Source organism: Eriocheir sinensis, chromosome 5, assembly GCF_024679095.1.
Source record: "Eriocheir sinensis breed Jianghai 21 chromosome 5, ASM2467909v1, whole genome shotgun sequence".
Taxonomy (NCBI): Eukaryota; Metazoa; Arthropoda; class Malacostraca; order Decapoda; family Varunidae; genus Eriocheir; species Eriocheir sinensis.
The window spans coordinates 196888-203675 of NC_066513.1; the positions used below are offsets into that span (position 1 = coordinate 196888).

The following is a 6788-nucleotide window of genomic DNA, read 5'->3' on the forward strand; positions in this document are numbered from 1 at the left end:
TCCCTCCCAGGCTGAGGCGCAGACAGGTGAAGGGTAAAGGCACAGACAGCATAATAAAGACACCCATTGAGACGCTCCTGAAGGGAGAAAATAAAGAATATGTGACAGGCTGAAACATTATCCATAGCCATTTTTCTTTTTTTCTGCCCCGCCTTCTGTGTCCCTCCCAGGCTGAGGCGCAGACAGCGGTAAAGATTCGTCTTAGTACCATGCCAGTATCTCATTATCTACTTAATGAAACATCACTATCTCTTCATATATCTTTTCTACGAATCTTAACCCAGACAGCTGATGCAGAGAATAGCAGCTCACTACATAGGTCGGTATTATGACACTTTGGTTTCTCACATCAGCTATTTCTAAAGGTTCACGGCACAGAGGAAGGGTCAAACTACCATCAGGGTCATAAAACTACTCCTGGAAATGCCCACAACTCCCTGGAAAGCCTTGTCAAATAGGTGTTCTTGGGCAGCGAAATGTCTTTTAATACGACCCATAGAGTCTTGCTTGAACGATGGAAAGGAAAAAATATTACTAGCATCAATGTGACGGTTCTTGTGACACATCTTGGATCCCCCCAGACACCACAGGAGTGAAGGGGCCCCCGTGGCAGGCACCTCAGGTTCAGGTTCAGGTAGATTGCGGAAATCTTGCCTTTGAATCGGCACTTCCTGATGTGGTCTTGTGGTCTGGGTCTTATACCTGATTTAGTTTCTCTATATTGATTTTATCTTTTTCTCTCGTATTTCCCAGAATTTATAAATCGTCCTTTTACTTTGTTCACTCACTTGCTCATCAAAAAGGAGTCTTCCTATTATATTTTCCTCGTCTGTGGCCCTGATGGCGGCTCACAGGAAGAGTCCAGCAGGGCGAGCTCTCATGGTGCTGATCGTGTGTTGAAGGGGCAGTGGTCGCCTCTTGCAAATTTAGTACTTACATTATGGAATATTTTTTGTCCCTGAATGGGGGGCTTCGTGGTGCAGTGGTTAGCACACTCGGCTCGCAACCGAGAGAGCCCTGGTTCAATTCCCGGGTGGAGTGGAAAAATTTGGGCGGCTTTTCCAATACCCTACGGCCCTGTCCACCCAGCAGTGAATGGGTACTACCAGGTATTAATCGGGGGTTGTGTCCCGTCTCCTGGGGTCTGTTCCCTTTTCCTATAATTCCGGACACGTCTCCTGGGGTCTGTTCCCTTTTCCTATAATTCCTTCCCCTTCTGTCTCTCTTCGGCATATGACCACAGATGTTGCGCTGACTGAACAAAACTTTCCAAACTTTCTCATGGTGCTGATTGTGTGTTGAGGGGCAGTGGTCGCCGCTTACAAATTTAATACTTACATTATGGAATAGTTGCATTGTTTTTGTTAGCACTTAATCACATTACTTTGTTTCTCATAGCGCGATACTGCTTTCTTAATCGCTGCAGCCTTGTCTGTACTGTCCTTGAAAGTCTTCTCGTGTCTTGTTTCAAAGTGTCTTTTAACCTCTTCACTACGAGCTGTCAAATCGCGCGCCCTTCCCATATCCGAGTACTATACCCGAGAAGAAATAAAACACACACTGGCTGAAATGACCATGATGCAGTATATGCGTCACTCGGATATGCTACGAGAGACGAAATGACGCGTATACTGCGTCATCGGATGCAAGGGGTTAACACTAGATGTGCGGCACACGACATTCTCGCAGCAGAGAGCACACACAGCACGATCATTCTGCTGAATAAATCCAAAGTCATTTGTCCATGATGACTGAAATGATCGGACATCAAGCTTGACTTTTTCCGCAGTAGCCATGGCGACAGTAACTAGAAAGAGTGTCACTCACGGCGGCTAAATAGTTACTGAAGCAGAAATAGCAACGTTGCCGCTGCGTGACTGATGCGTCAGCAGCGGCAACGTGTCTCATACTCGTTTACATCTCGTTGTACTCACGTATTCCTCATCACGGGTACGAAACATTTTCGTTTTAATTCAATGTATCATAGGAAAGAATGATTTAAAATCGTTCGAAAACTTAAACTGTGATAAAAGTAAGGATGTACTCTCTCTCTCTCTCTCTCTCTCTCTCTCTCATTATTCTGTTTTTTAGCTTTTTCGTTGCTTCTTCGAATCACGTGGCGTGCCATAGGCAAGCACTCTGCGTGCCAAGTCTGGCACGCGTGCCAAAGGTTGCCGACCCCTGGCGTAGGGTATCGGAAAAGCCGCCCAAATTTTTCCACTCCACCCAGGAATCGAACCTGGGCTCTCTCGGTTGTGAACAGAGTGTGCTAACCACTGCACCATGAAGCCCCCCAAGAATAGGGAAACTGTGGCTGCTAAATTCCGGTGCAAAGCCTGCACCTCCAGCATAATAACTGGTTGAGGGAGTCTCCCTAACAACCGTAACACAGTGATTCGTGTTTTATGTCATTTGTCATTGATATTTGTTCATAAAATTACTTTTAACTCGTATGAAATAACATCTATAATGATTTTTGGTAATATTTTGGTGGGACATGGGACGCATTAATGGGATTCACAGTAATTTCAATGTAGGGGAAGTGCCTTTTGGTTTACGAGTGTTTAGTCATGCTGGCAAAAATTACCCAACAAATTAAACTCGTAAACTGACTGTATCTTTAAATTTCCGCCGCTTGTAACGGACTAAGTTCCCACTCAATTAGCCCATTATATCCAGGGTCTACTCTACCTTGGTAGTGTAGTGCATAACAGCGGTGGGTCTCAGCAGGCCTGGCAGACCATGGGGTTGTGGACTCGCTCAGTACGAATATATTACATTGTCAATATCTAGATAGGCAGGCAATGTGTGTGTGTGTGTGTGTGTGTGTGTGTGTGTGTGTGTGTGTGTTTTGTTTTTCTGTGTAATATTATAAGTACTCTCTCTCTCTCTCTCTCTCTCTCTCTCTCTCTCTCTCTCTCTCTCTCTCTCTTCCATAGCTTCAGCATTCTCTCTCTCTCTGTCTCTCTCTTCCATAGCTTCAGCATTCTCTCTCTCTCTCTCTCTCTCTCTTTCTCTCTCTCTCTCTCTCTCTCTCTCTCTCTCTCTCTCTCTCTTCTCTACTTCTAATTTCTTCTCCATTTCCTCCTTCCATTTGGTTCTTTCCTTCCTTCCTTCTCCTCTTCTTTCTCTTCCTCCAATCATCACATTTTCTCTTCCTTCTTCCTCTTCCTTGCCTCCTTCCTCCTTCCATTTGGTTCTCTCCCTTCCTTCCTTCTCCTCTTCTTTCTCTTCCTCTGATCATCACATTTTCTCTTCCTTCTTCCTCTTTCTCTCATATTTGTCTTTTTTAGCATAGTTTCTCCTCCTCCTCCTTCTGTTATTGCATCTTCTTCCTCTTCTTCATTTATAACTTGTCACAAACAGCCTCGTAAGGACCAGCAGGTCTGCTGTTCGTTCTTCCTTTGTGTTCCTCCTCCTCCTCTTTTCAATCATCCTTACATGGGTTGACAGGTTCGACAAAAGGAGGCGCCTCAGAAGACCCCAAGGGAGAGGAAAATCCAGAATCCAACGGTAGCAGTAACATCACTTCTGTCCGGGAACAGAAGGCCTCCACCATGTTTAGACACCCATGCCATCACTGCTGCTGGTGATGCTGTCGGCCCCTCCACACAGCTGACCTTACCTTTGACAACTAACCAGGGTCAGTATATTCAGACACTTCCACCTCTCACACCAGCTACAGTAATCCCTCGTCTATCACGAGGGTTAGGTTCCAGAACCCCCTGCGATAGGCGAAAATCCATGAAGTAGCGACCTTATATTTATATTATTATTCGTATACAGTCAGCGCCCAAAGTGATGGCGTGTCATGTTTTTTGCTTCACAACGCATGAAAAATAGATAAGAAAAATGTTTATACAGTACTTATCTAACTTGTAATACTTTGTTGGGTTGCCTTTCCTCTTGAGGCAACTCTGAAGACGTTTTGGAACCAACAAAGCCAGGTTTTGGAGGAAGGAAGGTTCCAGGTTTCCCCAGATCTCCTGGATGTGGGTGATCAGCTTATCCACTGTGGAGGTGTCACGGCCTCGTAGTCGGCGCTTAATCAAGCTCCAGATGCTCTCGATTGGGTTGAAATCGGGACTATTACCTGGCCAGTCTTTAATGTATTCAATGTCGACCCACTCAAACCAATTTGTGATCAATTTGGCGGTGTGAGCCGGAGCACTGTCCTGCATGAATATTTCACTTTTGCATTTTGTGAAACAGTCCTCCAGATTGTCAGCAAGAAGCTCAAGATAATGCTCTTTGATGACTGTGAGGTTTTTTGGCAGCACTACTAAAGTCCCAGTGCCATGATACCCAAATGCTCCCCATACCATCACACTGTTTGGGTGTTTTACAGCTCCCTCAGTGTACTTAGGGAGATAAGGATCTGAGCCAGGACGTAACCTCACTTTCCCTCCTCTGTTGCCAGTCACTGTAAAAGTTGCCTCATCCGACCACAGAACTGTTTTCCACTTCTCTGAATCCCAGGCTAAATATTTACGGGAAAACAAGCCTTTTCTTTTTTTGTACTGGTGTTAAAATGGGCTTCCTCCGTGGTGCACGATACTGGAATTTAAGGTCGTGATGAAGGCGTTTCTGAATAGTTCGCACTGAGACGTCCTGAAGGAGCCTTGGGTTCTTTTCCTTCAGTTCTTTTGCACTGATGCGAGGCTCATTGTCCACCTGACGCTTCAGCACCTTCAGGGTCCTCGTAAAAGTGACACGAGGCCTCCCTGTCCTTTTCTTCTTAGGTGGCGGTGAGACAGCATCTCCCGCGTCCCTACATTTTTTTGTCCAACGCTGCACACTACGAAGTGCCACACCCGTGATGGCAGCTATTTCTTTATTTCCTTTTCCCCCTAGGCTCAGTGAACGTATAGAAGAAATTTGTTCTTTTCTCAGCTCTTTCCTAGGTCCCATTGTCAAGCACAAGACAGGAAAGCAATGCACACTTTGCAACAAAAAACACGAGGTGCGGCATAGACACTCAGACACATGCAGTCCGTATAAGGTAACGCCTCACACTGAGACAGCAACACGTGGTGAGGGCCTCAAGGTCACTTGCCTGAACCCATCATCTCCGCTCCAACAAAATCGGCGGATTTGATCCTTGTTTTTAGAGGGTGGTTTGTTCCGCGCCCAAAGTGATGACGCTGGGTGGTTTGCGCCATCGCTTTGGGCGCTGACTGTATATTTTAACCGTGTAGCAGTGACGGGCCAAATTTGTGGCTTTCCCGTGTAGCAGCGACGGGCCAAATTTGTGCCATGATATAAACGCCCCAAAATAGATGATGTATAATCTGATCACAAATGCTTTGATATGTATTATGAAATGGTTTGTGTGAGTGGTGATTTTTTCTCATTTTTCTCGCTTAGAGGGACCATTAAGAGACATGATCTCCGCTGCTACCACCACCGGGTTAAAGCTTTATAAACACTCCACCATCACGAGACATGGCTTCCTCGTGCATGTGCAGTCCTGAATCCTTTCGCATGGGACTCACCTGCTTGCAAGCGTAGCTCCTATGCACAGCGATCAGACATCAATGCGAAATCAACAATGCGAGATGCTAAACACATGCTATACGCGGGAGACAGAGGAGACTGATGCTACGGTCGCTGAGCCAATCAGCGCCCAGGATGCAGAACACAGTGCTGTGGTTGGTCGCCTCCCATCCATCAGCCAATAGTGTGCCGTGTACAGTCTTACGTGGGCAAACTAGCTCAAGCGGAAGCGGCCGTAGCTGCGTTTTCCATACGTGCGAGTCTTTGTCTTCTCATCTGCTGTATGCTACGTATTTTATTTCGATTTAATATGAGGGGCTGCGCGTCCAAACCAGGCTAAGCGCCAAAACCAAAGTTTACCGCAAATCGCGGTCAAAGTTCGGAGGCTATCTTACTCTCGTCACTCCGGTATTAATGATGTTATGATGGTCATTTTTGGTCAGAATATACATTCACATGTCTATTTTTACTGTGCAATGGTATATTGCTTTTACTATGCAAAATGATACCTATACCATGCAAGTCTTTAAGTTTTTTTGTGTTTATAATGAATGTTATAAAATTTTGAGAGCGTTTTGCAACAAACTTTAATGACACGCATCACTTACGAACCCAATAGTACTATTATTTGCACTTTGAAGTATTGAGGTATATAATACAGTGGCAAAGAGATGAAATAGTGGATCAAAAAATGGCAGAGAAAAAATTCAATTTACCTTGAGTATGAACAAGAAATAATTGAATAAAAAAAACACTAAATATGTAATGTGTATATTATAATGTACATGTGAATGTATGACTGTACGTGTGGCGACACTCGGTCGGTGTCGCACAACAGTATAAAATAAAGACGAGAGAAGACAGCGGGTAGCGGGCGGGCAAGTGGTGCTCGTTGTCTTCTATCGTCTTCTCCCTCGCACCACCCTTCCGGACGAACTACAAGCAAATAAAAGAGCGAGCACCACTTGCCCGCCCGCTACCCGTTGTCTTCTCTCGTCTTCTCCCTCGTCTTCGTGTTGTTCGCTCTTTTTATTCACTTGTAGTTCATCCGGAAGTGTGGTGCTTCCTGTTGATGACGGCTGATGAAAAGTCATCATTTGCTGATCCTAGTGTCAGTTCATTACAGCTTCCCACGGCCAAAAGCACGACGTGTTGTTAAACACCCTGTTGTGCGACACCGACCGGTGTCGCCACCGTACAGTCGTACATTCACATGTACATTATAATATACACATTACAAATAGTACCTCTCTTTAAGAGAGTTTAACCATATTTCTTATGTCAAACTAGAA

General features: G+C 45.2%; 1 non-coding gene across 1 annotated transcript; it reads left to right on the forward strand.

Moving 5' to 3' along the window:
• Window positions 1-968: 968 nt before the first annotated feature.
• Window positions 969-1042, forward strand: Trnaa-cgc (transfer RNA alanine (anticodon CGC)). Its single transcript has one exon. It is a non-coding gene; the product is annotated as a tRNA-Ala (tRNA).
• Window positions 1043-6788: the final 5746 nt, after the last annotated feature.